Genomic DNA, 25,134 nt, shown 5'->3' with positions numbered 1-25,134 from the left:
TATATTGTTTCAGTACCACACTGCTATAATTATGACAGTGTTAGTACCTCAGTGAATCAAACTGTTTATTGAGCACCTGACCTATGTCCTTCACTGAGCTGAAGATTGGTACATTATGATAAACCAAACAGATATAGTCCTTGACCTCATGGAACTTACAGGTATTAAGTAAGGATATAAAGCAATAATTTTATCATTACGAGTAGTGATAACCACAATGAACCAAAAGCATAGGATTCTATGGTTAAGAATACCTTTGAAGAACTTTAATTAGGGAAACTGCAAGATCAGATTCCATTTTTTTCCTTAAAAATTTTTAAAATTTAAATGTATTTAATTTAGAACACTATAAATTTAAGGTGTACGACATATTTGATACATTTATACACTGCAGTATGGTTGTCATTGGAATGAGAGCATCTCTATTGGGGGATGGTCAAGAGTGATAGAAAGAATAATATGCAGAACAATGATGATAATATGATATAAGGTGAATGTTAATAGGGCTATAAGTTGATAAATTCACAAACTATTTATTTATTTATTCATTCATTCATTTATTTATTTATTATGTCATTTTTATAATTTTACTTGACAATCAGCAGTTAGTTCTCATCCACATTTACTGTTTGTAGATTTTTGAAAATGGTGATAGGAATGTGGATAACCAATGTATAGAGCTTGTTTGGTGAATCTTCATCCTCATTATATTTCCTGGACAACCACACCTGGATATAGTGTGAGACATTTCTTATTCCTTTGGCTCAAAAAGCTTTGTTGAATCCGATGTCAGTGCTCATATCTGGAATTTCTATCTTCTTTGCGGCAAATTTCCAGGTCTCTTTGAGTGCTCAAGGGACATGCTTCCTGATGTGCTTGTGAATGCTGATGGTGTATTCTTGGTCATTACTTTGTTGATGGAAGAATGGCTCTTCTTCTTGCCACCATTCTTTGCAGGAGGCATTCTGCCAGGGCCAAGTTGGAAAAGAAGAGCATGAGGTGTTGTTTTTTCTTAAACTTTTTAGATGGTAGAATCAGAAAGGATTGGTGACTGATTAAATGTGAAAATGAAGGAAGGAGGGATGTCATGAATGACTCCATGTTTCTTAGTTTGAGAACAAGGATATTGTGGTGCCACATATAAAGAAAAAGTATACAAGGGATGGAACCGAGTTGGAAGTTAGGTTAAAACAAGAGTTCTGTTTTGGAAAGGAGTAAACCAAGACTGCTGTGAAACATTCTCGAGCTGTCCTGGTTGAGGCTGCTGCTCAAGTTGAGAAGAGAATTGTGGTTTAGGAGACACTAGTATATGTTCAAAGCTGAGCAGAGCAAAGTGTTAAGATCACATACAAAGTTTAGTGAGAAGAGAAGCCAATGCAGGGCCAAACCCTGTATAAAAACTCAAGCCTTTAGATATTAAAACAAAGAGCCTCAGAAGAGAATGAAAAAATGAGACTAAGAAGTGGGAAGAAACATGCAGAGCATAGTGTCACCAGACTAAGGAGAGAGAGGTTTCATGAGGAGAGTGTTAAGTAGAATGTTGCTGAGACCTTTCCTAAAATGAAGATGAACATGATCCCATTGGATTTGGCATTAGTATGTCCCTGGTAATGTAGGCAATAACAATTTTGGTGGCATGTTTGAGGTGGAAATCAGATTGGAGTAAAAGTCAAATCTGATTTTAAGAGCAAATAAAATTATCTTCTTTTTTGGATAATTTTGTCATGGAGAGAAGGAATAAGCTGATACCTTAGGGATGTACCTGAGGAGGTTTCTTGTTTTTGTTGTTATTTTGATTATTGTGATTAGGGACATTAGAATGTTCTAAGATGATGACAATAATCCAGGGGTGGGGGGGGGGGAGGAAGAGAGAGAGAGAGAGAGAGAGAGAGAGAGAGAGAGAGAGAGAGAGAGAGAGAGAGAGAGAGAGAAGCTACTACATCTTTCTGAATAATGAATCATGAGTTTTATATTTTCATAGTGAATGAATTGCCCCCTTAATCTTTTTGCTTTTGATTATTTGTGTGATATTAACTTTTGGGCCATTTGGATTATTTGCTTGCATTTTCTCAATATATCTGTACTCATTCTTTATCTTTTATCCTTTCTGTGTTACTTTGTTTACTTCTGAATTATGCACTCTGTACATAATTTGATTGTTTCTTTTGACAAATGAAAGATTAGCACATCTATTTATTGTACCACCCTGTTTCATTTTATTTTTCTCTTCTTTCATTACTCTCTCTTGTGTTTTTAAAATATATTATTGCTAAGTTGTTTATGTAACACCATGTTTCTATTTCTACAAAAGGATATTTTATGTGTAAAAAAGTCTTAATTTTATGTTTCTCTAATGATCTGTATCAAGAATGGCATGCTGCTTTCCCTCTGTGTAATTAACTTTCTAATGCTTTCACTTCACCTTATCCTGCCTGCAATTCTTTTCTGACTCTTACGGTTATATTCTGTGACTTTCAGAAAATTATTATTAAACCATTATGTATTTTAATGTAAGCTTTTTTGTCCTAGAAGCCCCTTAAACTATTCTCGATTTTTTAGATTCTTTTTTCTTTTTGCTGTTCTGATTGGGTGTTTTCTGCTACCTTACCTTCTAAATGGCTGATTTGAACCTGTTTAATCTATCCACTGTTGATTCTTTCTAGTGTATTCTTTATTTCATTTATTGTATTCTTCATCTCTGACTGGGTTTTTTTAATCTCCACTTTTAAGTTTTCTATCTCTTTGTTGAAGTTCTCACTGAGATCATTGACCATTCTTATAGCCAGTGTTTTAAACTCTGTGTCTGATAGATTGCTTGTCTCCATTTTGTTTAGTTCTTTTTCTAGAGCTTTGTTGTATTCTTCATATGGGGCATGTTTATTTTTCTCCCCATTTTGGCTGCTTCCTGTGTTTGTTTCTATGTGTTAGGTAGGGCTGATATGTCTTCTGCTCTTAGTGGAGTGGCTTTATGTAGTGAGTGTCTTGTGAGGTACAGGTGGCATAGTCTCTCTGTTCACCTGAGCTGGGTGCTCTAGGTGTGTCCCTTGTGTGGGTTGTGTTTGCTCTCCTGTCGTAGTTGAACCTTGGTTGCTGTTTGCAAGTCAATAAGATAGATTGACTTTAAAGGTGATTGGTTGTGAGGAGTGGCTAGTAACTACAGTGGAAAAGCTATTGTACAAGAGCTGACCCTGCAGAGCAGGGTTTACTTTAGGAGGCCTCTGGTGCCTGCCAAGTTTGCCCTTTTGGTGTGATGTCCTTAGATGCAGCCCTGGGCAGTGCTCTGGCTTGGTCTAAGCTGGCCTCTAGGTGTGCTGCCCCTAGTCCTCCTGGGAGAGGCTACGCTACAGGCCAAGTTCAGCCTCAGCCTGTGCCCTGCCTGAGGCCACCAAGCAATCTTCAGATAGAAGCCACCCACATGGGTTCAGAGTTGTCTTGAGAGGCCAAGCCACGAACAAAGGTCAGTTCATTCTAATGCCAGTCCTGGGGCTGCTCAATAAGAGATATGAGTAATGCTGAGGCCAGATGCTGCTTGTTTGGGGTTTGTGAACCTTTGAGAGATTTTAGAAAAGTCTGCAGCATGAGCCAAGACAGGTTGTTTATATGGAAAAGCCACTGAAAGTGGCTTGAATGGGCCCACAAGTTGGGGTCTCAGGGAATTGCCGGGACAGGTGATCAGTATTAGCCAAGTTAATGAAGACTCAGCTATGTTGGCTGCCTGCAACAAAGGAACAACGGCTTCTGCCAGCACTTCTGTTTGAGTGAAAGTTGCTCTTTAAGCCCTCACTCTGAAGCTAGACAATTTGGTTTCTCCCTATATGTCCCTGGCATCTTTCCAGCTGCTGCCTCAACACTGGAGCTCAGAGCAATTGAGTCCATCAGCAAGTAATCATGCATGGGCTCATTAGGAGGAACATCTGTGACTCCTACAGCCCTCCATCTCAGCTACCATCTCTGATGGTTTTCACAGCCAGAAGTTGTGAGGACTTCTCTTCTTGTCACCTGAACTCTGAGCTAGGGATCCTAGTGTGGGGCTCAAATGCCTTGCTCCTCCAGAGGGGACTTTGCAGCAAGATATCCCTCCCAATTCTCAACCACCATATGTTAGTGTGGGACCAGTCAGTTCTATATCTCCATCCTTACTACCATCTGTAGTTTATTTTTAATTTAATTGTGTTAGTGAAAGGAGGCAAACCTAACATTTACCCATTCTACCAATTGACCAGAAGTCCTTCAATACCTCATATTAACTTTTAATTAGTTGCCTTTTACATGAACAGATGATTAATTCCTTTTGCGCCATTGTTAATTCTATACTTTATTGTTTCTATTTTGATTTTTGATTTTGATTTTGATTTTACTACCATATTTTTATTTTTCTTATTGTCTTTATCATATTCATTTCTCCTTTATACTTTCTTCAAGATTGTTATCTCCTTTTTTTGTGTGCTAGTATACATGTTTATTTGTTTGTTTTTGAAATTTATTTAGAACACAAATCAGGTGATTTCTCAAATATACTCATTTCCTTCAGTGAATCATTTTTAAAGATCACCATTTCTTTGTGCTGTTGACTGGTCTAAACTATTTCTCCCATACAACTGACACTTCCTATAGGCCTCATATTTAATTGACTCATTCTTGAATAAGATATTATCTGGAACTGGTGTTTTCCACAAATAGCATAGATAGAATTTTCTTGAATCCTCTTACTGTCCATTTAATTTTTAGAATTCTCTCAATTATAAGGGCCAGGAAGTATCTATAGTTCTTCCATTGCTAGAAAGAATGACCTGAGATTCTCTAAACTCTCTGCTGTTACTTCTTTGTGTTTCTGCTACTTCTTAGTCTGTCTATAGCACTCAGAAGCAGAGAATATTGGTGCCTTTTACTTCTTCCCCAACACTTCCATTATTAGATATCATCTTTCCAAAGTTAAGGTAGACAGATGCTATTGGGGTGAATGATGGGGTGGTTGGAGCAGGACCTAAATAGGTGACATCTCTCCCATGGAGAGAGACAAGCTTTCAGTATTTTTGATTGGCACACACCTTCCATTACTGAGCTGGGTAGTAGACAGTGGGAGAAGAATAAAGAACATCCTTTCTGATGACTGTACTCACTTTCAACTGGGAACTACAGCAGTGGTAGATTGGGATTTCATCTTTGTCTTATATGTCTTTTTTTAATTGTGGAAATTCTTTTAAGATTCTTATAATAATTTGATTTTCAGTTAAGACTCATATTTATAAGTTTTTATTCTTTTAAAAATCTAGTTTTCATGTTTTTTGTTTATTTGTTTGTTTGTTTGTCCACAGGTAGAAGACTCTCAGTTGTGAACTTCTATTCCAATTTTAACTTAAACTGGAAGTCCTAGATCTACTTTTGAAATTAATATTATTAATAGCTGATATTTACAATCACTACATCATTTAATCTATTTCAGAAACAAGTTCAGTGCCAGACTCTGTTAGCTTTCAACTCAATAGCCATTCCTAATCTTTTGTACAACATTCAATTTTTTTCAGGCATTTATTTTCCCAGACTCCCTTGCAGCTAGAATTTGTACAAATTTGGACAATAGGATATTAGAGAACATGTGAACATATGTTAGGTGGTTCTAGCAAAGATTTTTTTCTTTACAATAAGTGGAGAGAAATATGAAGAAGAATTGCTGCCCTCTTTCCCTCCATTTCTATTTTGGATGTTCTTTTTTAAAAAGCAAATTAATAGACTTCATATTTTTTAGTACAGTTCTAGATTTATAGAAAAATTGAGCATATACAGCAAAGAGTTTCACGTACCCGCCCCAATCCCCAACCTTGGCATAGTTTTTTTAAATTATTAATATCTTATATTAGTGTAGTACATTTATTACAATTGATGAGCCAATATTGGTAGATTTTTATTAGTGAATGTCTACAAGTTAGATTAGAATTATTTCTTGGTGTACATTTTATGGGTTTTGACAATGCATAATGTCATGTATCTATCATTACAGTATTATACAGAATAGTTTCACTGTCCTAAAAGTCTCCTGTGCTCCACTTACTTATAACTCTTGACCATCACTGATCTTTTTACTGTCTTCAGTTTTGCCTTTTTCAAAATGTCATGTAGTTAAATTATACAGTGTGTAGTCTTTACAGACTGGCTTTGTTCACTTAGCATATGCATTTAAGTTTCTTTGTGTCTTTTCTTGGCTTAATAGCTCATTTAAAAAAATCATTGAGTAATATTTCATCATCTGGATGTACCATAACTTGTTTATCTATTCACCTATTGTAGGACATCTTGATTGTTTCCAGATTTAGGAATAATGAATAAAGCTGCTTATAAATATTCATGTTTGGTACTTGATGTTCTCTTGTGAGAAGGTGATGCTTGGTTCAGTGTCAGCCATCTTTTTACCATGAGGTGACAAGTGTGAAGATGATAGCAAAGATGCTGAAGATGCAGAGTAGAAAGAAAAGAACTGTGACTTTGGTAATATGTTTGAGCCACTAAGCCAATATTAGACTCCTATCTAAGTGAACACTAAATGTCTCCATGAAATAAGTTATGATTAGTCAAATTTTCTGAGTTGCCACAGACATTATCTTAAGCAATTTATACCATGATTTATCCAGTTAGGATATTATAATTTCTGTAGCACTTTTTAATTTACTTTTTTTAGGTAAAAAAAAAAAAAAGATTTCAATATTATTTATTTTTTAAGTAAAATTTTCCTGAGGTTTCTATGTAATGTTTGTCACATTTAATATTTTACTCTAAATTTTTATAGTTAGTAACTTGCACACAGTAAACAGTAAATTACAGTGACTAATAAGGGATTCACATAAAAATGCTCATAGGAGTTTGCAGCAATGCTGTTATTATCACAACAAAGTTGGGATATCTGTCTGAATGCCTTTGTCTTTTCTTCCCTTTAAGCTCATCCTCTTTATTCTATGCCTCTTGAAAGGAGGTGGTTATGTAGCTAATTCTCACAAGTGAGAGGCTGCCAAGCAGCTAGTAAGTCCCCTTGGAAATGTTGGGACATAGTGCATTTATTTAAAGTAGCCATTCAGAAGGCTAAAAGAGAGAACCCTCGGTGATTAAGAAAGAAAATTAGGCTTGTGACTGCAGCCTGATTAGTAATCTGATCTTAAAAAGCATTAACATTTTAAAAAACTTTATCTCAACATTGATGTCTACTCTGAATAGTCTAACTCTATTAAGCCTTGACTTTGTTAGCGATTCTTTGCTGTCTCTAAAACACATTCATTTCCTAGGACTGAAGCACACAATTTGCCTCAATATAGACATATCCAAATCCCCACTGTCAATGATCACTCTCTGGATCAACAAACACCCACCCATTCTCTCTTCCACCTACCAGAATTTCGGAAACTTAAAGAACTTTATATTTCTTAAATCTCTTCTTCCTAAGGTTAAATTTCCCTCATCTCTCCAGTTGCTCTTTCTAAGGCATCATTTACAGACCTTTTACTCTCTGGGTTACTCCACATTGAGTCAATAACCCTTTCTTCTATGTGGTACCTGCAACTCCACATGGTAGTGTCTTAGGCTAGGCTCTCCCAGAAGCAAACCTTCAGATAAGGATTAAAATTTAGGTGGATATTTGGGAGGTTGTCCTAGCAAGTACAAGTAGGGAAAGGAGATGTTAGAGAAGAGAAGGAAACTAATATAGGCTGTACACATGAACATGTTACTACTACCAGCAACTGTCAGAGTGGTGGGGGACGATCCTGCTCTGTACCTATCAGATACTCTACTCTTGCTTACTCTCAAAGCTGCTCCACCTATGTATGAAGAAGCTAGGATATCTGCCTTTAGTCTCATCTATGAGTAGTGTTCGAGATATGATCTGATCTGATAAGCATAAGTTACTATAAACACTGCTCCTATTAATAGCCCAGGATTCTTCAGTTTGTTTTTTAAGTGGCTGAATCATATCCTTGAATGTTTTTAAATTTCATACCAATTGAAAGCCATGGATTTACCTGCTGATAGCCAAGTCCTTGCCTACTTGCATGAACAATTTATTTATTTGTTACTTGATAAGTTGAGGGCATCCACATGCAGTACCCTGTGTATATTGACTCTCTCTCTTACTCAGTTGGCTCAAATGCAGGACTCCAGCCTGAGAAGATAAGTCTTCTGCCTGGAGTTGCTCTGCTTCCAAACTGTCTCTTTGCTTCCTCTGGCATGAAGCAGGCCTTCGCTTTACTAACATTTTTTCCTGCCTAGTGACCCTTCTGTCAGCTCTTAGATCCCAGTCCTGCTATGGGTCAAATAATTAATAGTACATGCTATTCCCCAATGAAATTTTGTGCATTAAAAATTGAAGTTTCACAGCTATCATAGATGAAACCCAGGAAAACCATGTACTTATTTTGTCTTCTACAGAACTCAAGGGAAGTGATTTTTCTCTAAATGTATATGCCAAATTCTAGTAATTAAATTAGTAATTCTAATAATTGAATAGTAGGTGTTACAAGTTTGCAAATTTACTTACATTGTCTTTAGGCGTACACAGAAATTTTAACTTTTTTTTTTCTATAAAGTGTCTGATTTTTCTCAGAATCCCCTCACTGTGCCAGGACAAAGAGGAAAAAATAACTTTAAATTTACCAGTGTTTAGTATCATAATGGCTTCTAATTTATGTAGCCTTTTAGGTGATTTAGTCTCTTCTGAGAAAATACTTGGTCTTTCCTATGTTTTCTCCTTCTCCCTGGTTACTTTTTCTCTGATTGATTTCTCTAGGTGTGAAAGACTTATGTAGAGCTGAGGCCTATGGTGTGGGCAGTGCAGCCTTTACTTGGGACTAGAGACCATTGACATTTCCCTGCAGCTACTTCTAGAATTGATTGTCTGGGCCACTCCATTGGTTTCTGCACACTGCAGCCTCTTTGTTTTGATTCCAGGACTCTGTTGTTTCGCCAGCCTTTTTACCATCTCCATATCCCCTCAGTAAGGCCCATGGAACCTCAGAATCTTTTAATTTCTCCAAGCAATGTGGAGCAACCGAAGTATAGCAATAGACTTATCTCCTCAGCCACCTTCCTCTAGCAAGGTTGCCCATATTCCATGCCATATGAAGCATACAGACAGTGGTGATTTTCCTAGCAGCATCTCCAAGCTATTCCAATGTCTTCTGACAGTCTTGTATTTGACCACACCTGCCTTGATGTTTTTATTGCTTTTCTTTTTTGAGGTTCTATTTTAAGAATAGGAAAGTATGAGTACACACATCTCTCTCTCTTCCCCTTTTTAGATGAGACAATTAGTGCTCATCAAATATTCCATTCTATTCTCTCTCATTTGGATCATGTGACTATTTGGCGCCACTTACCACCTTCATGTTGATATGGCTAAGAGCAGGTGTGCATTCACTATGTCTCTCTTCTCATGCCACAACAACTCAATAGAAGCCACAGAATTAAGGGCGGCAGAGCTCCAAGTTGGAGACAGGATGCCTGTTCCGTATCTGACTTTAAATGAACAAGAAACAAACCTTTGTTGTGATAAGTCCCTAAGATGTCAGAGTTTGTTACTGCTATACAGGGGTAATCACCCTGCATCGCATGCCCTTTTCCAGGCTGCTGAGGCAGAAGAGATAGACCCCCTAATTCCTCTTTCTGTCAGGAAAGGACATTTCCTACTTTGTATTTTTCCTGGGGGGTGAGATACATTAAGTTTCATGGCTGAGCCTTCATGGTGTAGGACTGAGCCTTACTGGGACATTTGAGGTAGATTTTGAACTAAGATTTATCCCCATTATGTATGTTTTCACAAATAATTGTGTATGTTTCATTACACATATTTTCATGAGACTTGCTGAACCAACTCAAGGAGCAATTCTGATTGTAAATGCTGGAAGTCTTAGCATCAGTACAATCATCAACAAGCCAAAAGGTGCTCACAGGTGGTCCCATTGAGAGCAAAACATGTATGAGATGTGTAATGAGTTAATTGCATTCCCCAAAAGATGTTGAAGTTCTAACTCTCAGTACCTGTGACTGTGACCTTATTTGGAAATAAGGTTTTTGTAAATGATTAGGTAACAATAAAGTTTTGCTATTTAAGGCACCCAGCTTGAGGTATTTTGTTATAGCAGCCCTAAGAACTTAATATATGATACATGCCAATTTCAGAATGGTAGTTGCCTCAGAAAGAGAAAAGAAAAAGGAATAAATGAGAGGGAGAGACTGCAGCTATATCTGTAATTTTTTTTTTAAGAAAAAAAAAGGTCTCACAAATATTAAACATATTAATATAAATGGTAAAATATTAAACATGTTAGTTCTGGGTGATGGGTGGTGTGCACATGGATGCCATATTGTTTAATGTATTTTTCTGTTTGAAATACAGAAGAGGCCCATGATCATTAGGCTATCAATTGCTGCTCTGTGGTTTCCCATCCTACACAGCAGGCTCATCTTGGCTGCTTAATTAACCTTGCATTATATGACCCTGTCTTTCATGCATTTACATTTTCTGGACCTGCCACATAGAGGGTAATTCATAACTCCAAATTCAAAATACCTGCTGTATTCATAATTTAACATTTGAAAATGTAATTACACTTCGCAATAGGAAAATCAGCAACAGTGGCAGTAACTAGAAGCAGCTTCCTAAGGCTATGTAGGAGGATTGCAGCCAACAATCAGCACGCTTTTATCATCAGTGAGCTGTCCACCTTCCAGTGAAAGAGGGACTGGAGGCTTCTTCGAACCCAGAGGAAACACTGGAAGGTGCACTAGATTGCTCTGCTGGACAGGCCATTTTCTGGACTTGATGAAGAGTAGGGGCTCAGGCCAGTCATTATCTGTAGCTTCTCTTTTAATTCAGAACCCAGATTTGTGTAATAACTATTGTACTTTTTACAATGGCTTATTGAATGTAGAAAACTATGCTTAATACTCACTTTTTAAATTTTAAAGCCAACGATGTCCCCGATAAGTGTATACTTTATAAGTGATTTGACCTTGAGGAATAAATCTCTCTGGGCCTGGTCCTCCATCTGTAAGTTGAGAATAATGATGAGAGGATCTCACAGGGTTATGAAAATTAAATGAGTTAATTATTTATAAAGTGTGTAGCACAGAACTATATAAGTATTTGTAATTTTCCTAGATTTAAGAAACATTTGGCTACATTGAAACTAGTTTTTCTTTTGTTGCCTTGAGTTGCAGATGGGGATTATTAGAATCACTACAATATATACATATATTAAATCATTATGCTGTACACCTAAAATTAATACAATATATTAAATATATTAAAGATATATTAAATATAACTCACTAAAGAAAATCGCCACCACTTTTTTATTGTTGTTTTGTTTTGAAGAAAAAACTAAGTTCAGAGAGCTTAAGTATATTGCTTTTGATCACACAGATGTCAAGGAGAAAAGCCAAGACTAGACCTTAGGTTACCCTCACACTCCACAGACAATCCATACATTACTGGAACAGAATTAAAAAGTCAACAATGTCTAAATTCTTTTCCATGGCCTTGTATTATGATTTCAGAGATGACTCAGTTTTTAATTTTGGAGATGGTTTACATTCAGTTTTGATCAGTCCCAAATAGGCAATGTATTCCAAAAGTTTATGATGAAATGTCTGATCCTTCAACTCTTCTGTCAAGTGGTTAATATCACGTAACGAAATATATACAGTGGGAGACCTGCAACAATTCCTTTCATAATTCACCATAATGGAACTACGATGGAAAGAATCACCTTCTATTATGTACATTTTGGGTGTTGCTTATGTAGTTCATTTAAATTCAGACTTAGGAGCTGCATACATTTAGAATCCCTGCTTCATTTTCTTGACTTTGAATAAGCTTAGTTATATATTCTATCCTTTCCTCCCAGAATGAGTTAGATTCCTGCCTACCTTGACCAGAGCCCTGAGCTGTTACTACCATGAGGCCAGCTTTCATAGATCTGAATAGTCTTGAATAAATGTTCAGATGTTCAGATAAAAAAGAAGAAAACCCCACTTCAGCAGGCATAGTTGACGGCAACATAAATAGTTGTAAAGCTGCTAAATCTATTTGCATTTCACACCCAATAATTTCAGACTCCATCTCTGAAACCTCTGCCTTAAATTAGAATGTGTGATTGTTCAGCCTAGACGTTCCTTAACTGCCATGGATGTGAACAGTGAAAAAATTCAGATAACAAATTGTCTCTGGATGATGAACACAGCCATTTGTGTGTCTTGGTTTTCCTCTTCTCATTAACTAAACACTCAAGGCCTCTTGGCACTGCTCTGTTCTGTGCACATTGGCACTGGCCTGGTGGGTGTGATGGGGGCTGGGGAACTAACTCGCCAACTTCGAGTGTCAGACGTTGCATTCTCAGAACATAACTTGTAAAGTTTCCCAAAGGAATGTGGTTCAGGGTGCCCTTTGGTTGTAGGCATGAGCTCACTGTCTTGCAGGAGCAGTAAATTATTTTGTGCTGCAGAGGAATCATATGAGTTTTGAATGGTAAGCTCATAAAGTCATGATTTATAATTAAATTAGACCTCAGGAAAATGTCTCGAGTTATATCTATTTGGTTTTCTCTGGTTTTTTTGAAGGTCCCCCAAACAAACCGAATGGAAATTTCACTTAAGAAATTGTTGTCATAAAATTTTATGGGACCATCTTAGTGGTTAGGGGATTGTTAAACATCACTGCAGGGGGAAAAACAAACACAATTAGACACAGACTAGCTGCTCTGTTTGGAGGGTGAAAACCAAAGTCACAGTGGAAATGCCACGTCCATCGAAGCTTAGCATTCAGCCTCAGCAGGGTTTTCTGATGCAAGATTATTATAAAAATTCTGCCAGGTTCTACTTTCTATTTTGTTTTTCTTTTCTCCTCTTTTTTTTTTTATTACTTCCCCTGAAAATAGACTTTATTTTTCAGAGCATTTTTTTTTAGGTTCACAGAAATATTGAGCAGAAGGTTCTATTTTCCACATATCCCAGCCCATTCCCCTACTACAGCCTCCTCCATTATCAACATTCCCACTAAAATGAGGTGTTTTTTTTTCTTTTTTACAATTGAGAATCCACATCGACACATCATAATTGCCTCAAGTACATATTTTGCATTAGGATTCGCTCTTGGTGTTGTACATTCTATGGATTTTGACAAATAAATAATAATATGTATCTACCATTATAGTATCATACATAGTAATTTCGTTTTCCTAAAAATCCTCTATGTTCCTCTTATTCATCCATCCCCCTTAAGTTCTGGCAAACACTGATTCTTTTACTGTCTACATAGTTTTGCTTTTTCAGAATGTCATATAGTTGGAATCATACATCACATAGCCTTTTTAGATTGGATTCTTTCACTTAGTAATATGCATAGAAAGTTTCTCCAGGTCTTTTTGTAGCTTGATAACTCATTTATTTTTAGCATTGAATAATATTCCATTGTTTGGATGTACCACAGTTTGTTTATCCATTCACCTACTAAAAGACATCTTGGTTGTTTTCAAGTTTTGGTAATTATTAATAAATCTGCTATAAAAATTCAGCTGCAGATTTTTGCATGGGCATAAATTTACTCCTGTAGGTAAATATCAGGGAGTGTGATTGCTGGATCATATGGTAAGAGTATGTTTAGTTTTATAAGAAATTGTCGGTCTTCCAAAGTAGCTGTGCTATTTTGCATTCCCACCAGTAATGAATGAGAGTTCCTGTTACTCTACATCCTCACCAGTATTTGGTGTCATCCGTGTCCTGGATTTTGGTCATTTTAAGTATGTAGTGACATATGATATTGGGCATCTTTCAAATGCTTGATTGCCATCTATATATTTTTTGGTAAGGTATCTTAAGATTTTTGACCCATATTTTAGTTAAAATATTTTCTTATTAATGAGTTTTAAGTGTTCTTAGTATATTTTGGATAGCATTCCTTTATTACATGTGTCTTTTGCAAATATTTTCTCCTAGTCTGTGGCTTGTCTATTTATTCTCTTGACAGTGTCTTTTGCAGAGTAGAAATTTTTAACTTTAATTAAGTCCAGCTTATTAATTCTTTTTTTCATGGATCATGTCTTTGGTATTGAATGTAAAAAGTCATCACTAAACCCAAAGTCATCTAGATTTTCTCCTATGTTATCTTTTAGGAGTTTTATAGTTTTGCATTTTACATTTAGGTCAGTGATATATTTTAAGTTAATTTTTGTGGAAAGTGGAAGATCTGTATCTAGACTCATTTGTTTGCATGTGACTCTACAGTTGTTACAGCATCATTTGTCGAAAAGACTATTTTTTATTGTTTTTGTTGAATCTATAGATCAAGATAAGAAGAACTGACATTCTGACAATGTTTAGTCTTCCTAATCATAAACATGGAATAACTCTGCATTCATTCTATGATTTCTTTCATCAGAGTTTTGTATTTCAAATTCCACTTGTTTGTTGTTGGTATGTAGGAAAGCAATTGCCTTTTGAATATTAACTTTGTGGCCTGCGGCCTTGCTATAATTATTTATTAGTGTCGGGAGTTTTATTTGTCTATTCTGCATAGACAATCATGCCATCTGCAAATAAAGACAGATTTAATTCTGCCTTCACAATCTGTATATTCTTTATTTCCTTTTCATATCTGATTGCGTTAGCTAGAACTTTCAGGATGATGTTGAAAAGGAGTGGTAAGTGGGGACATCTTTGCCTTCTTCCTGATCTTAGTGGGGAAGTTTCAACTGTCTACTGATATGATTCTGAAATTGTTTTTCTTTAGCCTATTGATGTGATAGATTACATTTAATTGATTTCTGAATGTTGAATCAAACTTGAATGCCTAAGATGAATCTGACTTGGTTTTTATACATTGTTGAATTTGACTTGTTAATATTTTGAGAATTTTGACATCTATGTCTATGAGAGATATTTGTCTGTAGTTCTTTGTTTTGTAATATCTTTGTGTGCTTTGGATATTAGAGTAATACTGGACTCATAGAATAAGTTAGAAAGTATTCCTTTTGCTTCCACCTTCCAGAAATGATTGTAGAGAATTGGTATAATCTATTCCTTAATATTTTTTATTTATAAAGAAATTTTTTTTGTTTGGTTGTTTTTTTTTTTTTATTTAAAACAAGTTTGTTGGGGGGGGGGGTGGCGGGGCTCCATAGTGTAGTGGTTAGCACGTCTGCTTTACACGCGGAAGGTCCTGGGTTCATGCTCCAGGTGGAGCCCTGGATCATACCCCAGGTGTGCCAGGCCCTGGGATGTGCCAGGCCCCGGCTGTGTGCCGCGAGAGCTTGGGAGGGGATGACCCACCTTCAGAGATCCAGTTCTTTAAAAAAAAAAAAAAAGGGAAACGAAGGGAAAAGGCAACATCTGTGATTGGAGGGTGGAAGTGGGGGTAAGAATTAAAGAGGGGGAAATTAAAAAAAAAACAAGTTTAAATTTTTAATTGTGCAAAAGACATGTAACATAAAATTTACCATTTTTAGATATACAGTTCAGTAGTGTTTAATATTGTCACATGGTTGTACAATTAATCTCCGGAACTCTTTTCTTCTTGCAAAACTGAAATTCCATCAAATAATTTCCCATTTCTCTCTCCCTCTCGATCTCAGCAACCATGATTTTACTTTCTGTCTCTACAAATTTGACTACTCTAGATACTACATATAAATGGAATCATGTAGTCCTTTTGTGATTGCCTTATTCACTTGACATAATGTCCTCAGTGCTCACTCAACTTGTAGCATGCATCAGAATTTTTTTTTTCTTTCTAAGGTTGATTAATATTCCATTGTATGTATATACCACATTTTGTTTATCCTTTTATCTATCAATGATACTTAGGTTCTTTCCCATGATATTAATTAGTGCTGTTTTAAGCCTTAGGAGTTTTGGGTAAGACCGAAACATATAATTGTATAGGTTATCCTGAACATAAGTTTGTCATCATTTATAGCAATCTCAGTTTGAGTGAACTGGGAAAGCTTAATTTCCTTTGTTCTTTGTGGCTTTTCCTTTTCTCTTGCTGCCCAGCATTTTAGGAGATAAGAACATCCAAGGGGACCATGGGATACAAAATTCATAGACAAAAGCCACAAGCCACAACTTTCTATTTAATTTTCAGACTAACCCATTATTATGCAGTAAAACCAACAATCCCACAATGCAGCTGACGTGAAATGAATTGAAACATAAGCAAGGCATTTTCTTACCTTATGCTCTTTAATTTGAATGCTCTCTCTGCCTTGTGCACAGGTAGAATACACTGGCTTTTTCTTTGTCTTTACTGATATTGTCCCATTATAACTGGTTATTCTTCTGTAGCAAACATTGCTATATTCTTCCTAATGCCTGTGTTTTCTCAGATTGACTTGTTTCTTTTCTCTACCTAATAGCTAAAGTACTTATTTTCCTAATTGAGCATGTAGTCAATGTAAGTAGCAAGTTCTCACTTCTCACCAAATCTCTTACTAATACTAATAATTTATTAATTGCAACATTTATGGAGCAATTTACTATATCTGCCAAGAACTCTGCTGGATGATCTGCATATATTATACCATTTAATCATAGCAATGTCTTACTCTATTAATATTTCTGTTATATAAACAAAAACCTGAGAGTCAGTAATATTCTATGACTTGCCTAAGGTCCTAGAGCCAGGCAGGAGTGGAACAGGGATTCCAGATTGAACAATTTCAAGTTCTATACTTTTTATTTTGAGTTACTATCTTAGAGCACACTATGTCACATCTGAAAGGGAGCTCAACTCAAAACTTCCTTTATGTTTTTAGAAATAATAAAATGTACACACAATGTAATATAGTGTATATTTTTTGAGTATTAGTTTGTACATCTATTTGGCTTTTGTTTTTATGTTTTATTCTTTTATTCTCACCTTGCTTGCCATTCACCATCTTTCTTTTTCTTTTACTGTAGTAGGAACATTTAACATAAAATTTACCCTCTTAATAAATTTTTAAGTACACAATACATTATTATTGACAATAAGTATAATGTACAACAGATCTTTAGAGCTTATTTATGTTACTTAACTGAAACTTTATCCCTATTGATTAGTAACTTCTCATTTTATGCTCCCTCAGCACCCGGCAACCACTATTCCACACTTGATTCTTTAAAGTTTACTATTTTAAATACCTCACATAAGTGGAATCATGCAATATTTGTTGTTCTGTGACTGGCTTATTTTCCCTAGCATTATGTCCTCAGGTTTATTTATATTGCAGAATTGCCCTCTTTTTAAAGGCTAAATAGAATTCCATCATATGTATATACTACATTTTTTTTAATCCATTCATTTATTGATTGGACATTTAACTTATTTCTACATCTTGACTATTGTGAATACTGCTGCAATGAACACGGGAGTGCTATAAATTTCTTGTATATCCTGAGTTCAATGTTTTTGGATAAATACCCAGAGGTGGGATTGCTGGATCATGTGGTAGTTCAATTTTAATTTTTGAGGCATCTCCTTAGTGGCTGCACCAATTTACATTGTCACCGATAGTGTGACTTCCTTACATCCCCACCAACATTTGTGTTATTTTGTTCTTTTGATAGTAGTTACTGTGACAGGTATGAGGTAATATTTCATTGTGTTTTTGATTCACATTTCTCTGATGATTAGTGATATTTAACTTTTTTTTGATATGCCTATTGGCCATCACATGTCTTCTTTGGAGAAATTTCTATTCTAGTCCTTTGCTCATTTTTTCAAGTTAGCTTATTAGTTTTTTGTTATTGAGTTGGAACTTAACTCTTCATCAGGTAAATGATTTGAAAATATTTTCTCTTATTCCTTAATTGACTTTTACTCTGTTGTATTTTTAGTGTTGTTGTGCAGTAGCTTTTTAGTTTAATGTAGTTCCACTCCTTTACTTTTGTTTTTGTTGTTTGTACTTTTAGTGTCGCTATCATTCTGTTTTTCTCACCATCATTAAGAAAAAGTCAAAGCTAGGTGTATAGTTAGTATAGGTTTTTTTTTTTTTTTTTTTTTTGCTGTAAACAGCAGAAATCCAGAAATCCTGACTCAAACTGCTCAAACTCAAACTCAAAATACAAATATTTAGTAAGTCCAGAGGGTGAGTGGACAATAGGCTTGGTTGATGTCAGGATTAGTTGATACTTTCCAGGCTGGGAGCAAGATTACTGAGAAAGTTCTAAGCATCATACTTAGACATACAATGCCCAAAGAAGAGAAGTATAATTTTGTATCCTTGAAGTGGGGAAGTATTTCCTAGGCACATCCCAACTGATTTTTATTTTTTCTCATTGGCAAGAATTGAGCCAGTTGTCCATTCTGAAACCAACACTTGAAAAAATAGAACAGAATAGCCAAAGTTAGCCAATCATATTGATGTTAGCTAGTTAAACTGAGTGATGACTATATGAATATATATGTTTATATGAATACTTCATAAGCTGAAAAATGTTATACAAATAACTTATAATTTATCTGGTAGGATAGATAGCACATATATTTCTCTTACAATAGTAATTGAAATTTTTTTTTTTTACTGGAGCTAAAGTAATTTTATTGAGGTAATCATAAGATGGGGACCTCACAGGTAGCCATGTATATATAAAGAGGATTATGAGTGTGTGTGTAGGCGTGGGGGGGGGATTTCAGGAAGAGAGATCTGCACAAGCAAAGGTATAGAATTGGTAAGGAATAAGATGTGCTCCTGGGGAAATGATTGATTTTTGACTGGGTGAAGATGTGACAAGAAGAGAATTTGAAAAAGGAAATGTAAATTGTAGAGGGCCTTGAAAGTCATGTCCAAAGAATTGGCCTTCCCAATGAGTTTGCATCAAAAAAAAAAAAAAAGAAAAGAAAAGAAAAGAAAGAAAGAAAAGAAAAAAGAAAAAAAAAAGATGTGTACGAAGATATAGAGAGAAACATGTAAGCAAACAAGACATAGTAAAGGTAGAACTGACCTAAAAGTCTATTCGTATGTGTGATAAAATCCAAAATCCAAGTCCAGCTTTTGATCTAATGAGAGATCACTGTGCTATGTCCTCTTTCCACGAATGTTTCCAAGCCCCCACTGGTGATAGTGTTAAAATAGGGGAAGGTACGACCCTATGTTCTCCCTATACTCCTTCCTTTTTTTTTTACCCTCTCTTGGATCTTCCCTTTGTCTTTTTGTTCCTTAAGGATGCCTTTCTTTTTTTTCTTCTGCAGCTCTTAGTACATAGGAGATAGGCAATGACTATTGAATAAATTGAAGTCTTCATTTTAGGCTAACATTCTTTCATTTTCAGTCGCTCTCTTCTCTGCCTAACCTTCAGAAGGCACCAGGGAAATTTTTTTTATCTAGTTATGGGTTCTCAGAGACAAAGATTCTTCCATTTCCTGCACTCAGCACCTCAGCCGTTTGATGGCAAGAGTCTATGAAATATAGGTATTATTAGAGCAGAAGTCCTAAAAGCCGGATTCGAGGGCCCTGGGGGACCCATGGATGGGCTTCCAAGCTACATGAATTTTTTGACATTTTGTGTTTTAGTGTGGCACGTGCATATGTCTCATAACTTGGCAACGTATATATTTTTAAAAAATTCTCTAGATGGTAGTAACCCACCAAAAAAGGTTAAAAATCCCCTGTAAGATTCACTCTAAAAGAAGGCTTAGTGACAATTATTCACAACCTTTCTACCTAAGCCACTCAGATGAACTCAGCAGAAAACAGGAGCAGGAAGGCAAAGATTAAAATGAGGCATTGAATACTATTCTCACCAGATTTGTTATTCTTCTTCCTTCCTACTCCTTTCGAGACTTGGTCATCACCCTTCTCTGTGCCCTGGGAGACTGAGCCCTGAGAAATCTCACCTTGCTTGCAGGCTGGTATCTGGCTGAGCATGTTCCATAGGAGGCAAGGGAGACAGGAGGACAAGAGGAGAGCAAGGTTGATGAATTCTTTCTCCTCCATGCTTTATGTTCAGGTTCTGGAAGTGATAGAATCTCTCCTTAATCATGTCTTTTCTAGGGTGGCCCTTCCTTCATAGCTTCAGCTCCCCCCGAGTCCCAGGTACATTCTTCATCCCTCCTGTTGCCTCTTCAGCCCTAGGGTAGTGATGACTTCTGATGTTGCTAGTCTCTGGGGGCCTCAATGCCCTTTATTGGTTCTCAGTCTGCTCACACCTCTGTAACTAGTCCTTCATTAGACTCTTCCTCTGAACCATTGTGATGCATGACTGTTTCTAGGACCCTGAATGATTCTCTAACTCACAAACTGTGACATTTTGTTACAAGATTAGTAACTGAATAAGAAACTCATGTTCCTGAATCAATAAAAGTATGGAGATAAAAAATTCTTGGGCAATAACCAAGGTCTTTCCCTCTTGCCATCATTATGCTGTCTCAGGACCTTCTTCTCTTGAGTCAGAGGCCTCATTCCCTGAGGGTAAAGGCAGATGCAACACAGATTAAAGGAGTCAGTTTAGTTTCTGAACGTTTATAAAAATTAGTAATAGAGACATGGTCTTGGAAGCTGGAGTTTTCTGTGGCAAGAGCTGAGCTTTTAAAGAGTGTGCCTCTTGAATTCAAAAAGACAGGATCTGGTGGATTTGGAGGATGGAATTTCTTCCTTAAACCGCAGTGCACAATGATGAAAGATAACTTTTCCAAACCCAAAGCACCTACAAAGTAGCACTAGTGGGAAATAAGAGAGAGTTTAGGATTAGCAGTTAGTTGATGCCCGAAATAGGACCACTTACAAATCTCTCTGCTGAATCAAACCCCAGGGGAGAATGAGAATCCTGAGAGAATTTTAAAGGGCCACAGAGCAGAAGTGGCCTATTCCTTCTACTTTAATTTGAGTCCAAGAAAGCCAGGAGCATTCTGGTGAGCAATCCTCTTAACTTATGAGGTGGGGCCTTATGAAATAGAAGTGCAATGGCTTCTTTAGGAAGAGCATATCCAGCGTAAATCCTATCCTCTGGGACTCCCATGGCCTCAGAGTGTTGCAAGGGGAGACATGAGAGTTTCTTGTACCTTCTGGAGGGGTGGATGGGGGAGGGAAGTTTGGTAGACCTGGGGAGACCTCACTGTTGGGATGAGGAAATACAGAGCTGACTTGCTATCAGAGAGAGGTGTAGACTCTCAGTAGTGGGTGGTGGGGTAAGGGCCACACACAAAGCACAGATGGGAGGACCACATCAGCATGAGACTCCTGGAGAGACTGAGACAGATGGTGACACGCCAGCCCACCAACACCTGATGTCAGATCCCTGGGAGTGAGAAGGGGAGGGCAGGGGTGGTGGAGGAAAATCCTGGCTAGACTGAGTATTTATTCAAGAGAGATTATATACAGTCTAAAAACCACTGAATTTATCTTGCAATGGAAAGTTTCCATTTTCTAACATTATCAGAAGAGGATTTGATAGTTTTGTTAAGTTCAATTATAGAAAAATTAAGTTATTTTATTTTTTCTGCCCAAGCTTATAACTTACATTTAACCCACTACAAAAGGTCATCAACCTGAACATGTGGAATCTGCAGAGTGAATGACCCACTTTACATGTCCTCTGGGCCAACTGGATCCTGTGCCTCTAAATAGATGAATCAAGAAGGGATAGCACATGAAGGGAGATGTGTGCGCCTGTGTGCATGAGCATGGGTTCACTATAGTGTCTTCAGTCTCATGTTGAACTAGTGTTTTACACGTGGCCAAATTTTATTTCACGATTGTCTCACTCACCTTCACTTGATGCAAATCATTATAATGATTTAAAGACACGAATTTAAAAGTGTTGACAAAATAAGCCTCTTCTAATTAATAAGTTTTGACTACTTTAAATGAAATAACATGTTTTGAAAATGTTGAAAATAATATCCTGTTACTCAGTGTTATCAGATTATATTTGAAATATTTCATGGACTTCTCAGGCCACAATGCAAAAAGGGCATGGCCTGGCTGGACACCTTTCAGGGAAAAGCAAGACCAAAGATAATGAAGATTATGTGAGGCTTGAGACTGTGCAATAAGAGAAAAAGTTGAGAAAACCATATTATATAAAGAATAGCATAAAGAAAGAAAAATTTGGAAGGATCATAAAGGCAGTTTTCAAATATCTGAAGGGGAATAGAAGGAAAGATTAAACTTTGATATTTTCAAATCATAAAGTAAAACCAAAATTTAAAGATGAATCAGTTTCTGGTGAATTGCATTTTTTAGAAGACAGTAGTTTTGTTCTGGAATGTTGTTGAGGGACATCTAGCCTTGATTAGGGGTCTTGTGGTTCCTTTTATCATGCCGTTCTGTGATTTGATGAAATTTCCGTGCTGTGTGAATTTAAACAGGACCATGACCATTTTTTTCCTCTCTTTACATTTTTTTTTCTGGCCTGTTAGCAAAGATTTAATGACCTACTAATGCTCAAGGCACTCTTGAAAAACCACTGTTGGATTAGCGCCTGGTTTTTAAAAAATTAATCTCTTTCTTTGGTTTGCTGCCTTTTTCCCCAAGTAAGATCCATGGCTGTGTTTCTCTCCCACCTCTGTTTCAGGAACTGGGCCTAGACAGATAAGATTTGCCAGTTTGGGGTCCCATCTGAAACATGAACTCAGATGAGGGGTGTGTACTTTGCACTCAGAATCCCTCTCATTCTTCTAGGACCCCAGCAGCCTCCCTCCTTCCTCACAGAGACTTTGTCTTCACTCCTGGTGAGGTATGGGGCAAGTCTCACAAAGCTGTGGCTTCTGAGGTTTCCCTCACTGTGAGCTTGGATGTTGAGAGAGGCCTCGATCCTAACAACCAGCAGGGGAAAGTTAGAGGGAATCTGTGGTTCTAATTTGCTACATCGAAGTATTCTAAATCTAGTCATCAACATAGCCCCATTTCAGTGGTTCTCAACGTGGGGGGTGGGGGGAGAGTGGGAATTCTTATTGGGGTTTATGCAGTGGTATTTGCCACATGATTTCCAATTCTGCAAAGACCGAAGCTCTAGTCCAGAACATCTTCCTCATGTTTTCCAAATTCTAAATCCTGTTCACCACAAACACTACTGAGGAGCTTACCCTCAATGCTCCAATCAAGGAAAATCTCACCATTCTCAGAATTTCCACAGCAAGTTGCTTATATGCCTGTTTAGCATAAATTTCATTATGCATTGCTGTTTCCATCATTGTCTTCTCCACAAGAGTGTGAATTTCTCAGTGGCATTTTGTCTTTATACTTCTCTGAGGGTACTTGGTGTGATGCCTGTTAATTGGTAGGTGGTGGGTTATTTGTGCAGGAAACAGATTAACAAACCTATCACAACTCATTGACTCACCACATTCTTTTCCCTGTTGGAGTGAAGCAAACTGTGCAATAGCTCCCAGAACAGAAGAAAACTCTAAAGACAATAAGTGAATTAGATACTTGAAACTTCAAAATAATTTCACATCAGTGAGTTTGAGCATGATGAACTTTATTGTAGACAATTTTTGCTCTAAAAATTTTATTTTCTAGTAAAAGTGACAATATCAAAATTGAAGGTCTGGAAAAGTTCAAAATCGAGTGTCTGGATTTATACTACAAGTTCCCGAAAACCAAAACTGTCTCATTTACTTTTACCCCTGATGCACTTGGTCTCATCCCAGGCAATTTTGAATCTTCTGTAAATATTTCATAAATTTCTGAAGAACATAAAAGAAGGTAAGAATTCATTTTAATGCATATTTTACTCCACATGATGTGAAACATTGATTAAATTTTACTTCTTAAACCTTTTGTATTGGTTCAACCTAGAGAATAAAAGACATAGAACTGAATTATGGTCAAATATTTTGGTTACTTTAAGCTAGTAGGCTAGAATTCTGACAGAGGCAGCAAAAAGAAAGAAAAAACAAAATTGTGGTTGATTCTGTGGCCTTTTATGGATACAGTTAAGTAGAATTGTTCTAGTGAATAATGGATGTAGGGTGATGGCCATCTGCTATTTAATGCTTTCCAAACTAATGTTTAAAGGGAAATGAGTGGTTTATACCAGAATCTAAATCATATAGTTCTCGGCCAATAGTATATATATGAGTGTTGATCTTGGATTGGTGATGGTAGTGTATTAACAAGAAGGCGGAAAGATTATATTATCTCTGTGGGCTACATAAATATATTTACACAGCAAACCTTTTTTTGTGGAATAATAAGAATAATATTATATATGGATAGTGAGGAAGGCATTGTATTTGGAGTCTAGAGACCTGGATAATTTTCTTGGCCCTCTAATCAACTAGCTTCCTCCTCTGGAAACCTACAGTTTTGTCCATCCTTCTATTGCTGTGCTTGCAACTATACTCTAGTTAACTGTATAAATATTTTTATTCCATTACCTCTTCTAGGTCAGAGGCTGTCTTGTTTATCTTTAAATTCCCCAGTGCTTAGCAGAGTGTCTGGCAGTGTGGATGCCCAATACATATTCAGGGAATGCATTGAAATGCAGGGGTTGGATAAAATCATTAATTTCTACTTCTAAGGTTCTGAGATTTTCAAGATCAGAGAAATTCAACACACATACAGTTTAAATTAGGGGTTCAAAGATGTTCAGCAGGAAACCACAGGGGACATTGATTCCAATTTACCCCCCTGGGTGATGATGTAGCAATGCATTCTATAAGCTTTACAGATACAATAGAAGCCACCAGACAGGAACTGCTATAGGTTTCCAGTATGACCTCAACCTGTCAGCATCTCTTTTCTTTCAGTACCATAGGTTCTGGGAGCTCTTCCTGTGGATTCCATATCCCCATTCCCTGATGATTCTATTTTCTTTGTATTTTAAGATTCTCCTTCTCAGTTTGGGCTATCTCAATGTCTTTGCTTTTGTTTTAAACATTCTTAATATCTCTTTCACTTAAAACAGATTTTTGTATCTCATATTTCCATTCATTTCAGCTAAACTTTCTTAAAAGTGTTGTCCATACTCACTGTCTCCATTTCCCATACTTCCACCTATCTCTACCCTCTTCAATCTGCCATTTGCCTCCAACACACTACTATAGTAGCACATGTTAAACCAATGAGTAACTTATTGCTAAAATACATAGAATTCTGGTTGCTCTTTTTCAATCTTCTTTTCAGACTCAGACTTCTCAACAATGTCTTTAAAATTGGAAATCCCATAAACTCC

The 25,134-nt window shown here is 36.6% G+C and overlaps 1 pseudogene; it reads right to left on the bottom strand.

Annotated features, from left to right (window-relative positions):
* Positions 1-605: 605 nt before the first annotated feature.
* On the bottom strand, positions 606-988 carry LOC118603949 (annotated as a pseudogene).
* Positions 989-25,134: the final 24,146 nt, after the last annotated feature.

This window comes from Rousettus aegyptiacus, unplaced genomic scaffold (genome assembly GCF_014176215.1).
Source record: "Rousettus aegyptiacus isolate mRouAeg1 unplaced genomic scaffold, mRouAeg1.p scaffold_m13_p_6, whole genome shotgun sequence".
Lineage (NCBI taxonomy): Eukaryota > Metazoa > Chordata > Mammalia > Chiroptera > Pteropodidae > Rousettus > Rousettus aegyptiacus.
Note: the sequence above shows the minus strand (reverse complement) of the source record. Positions and strands in the feature narration are given on the sequence as shown.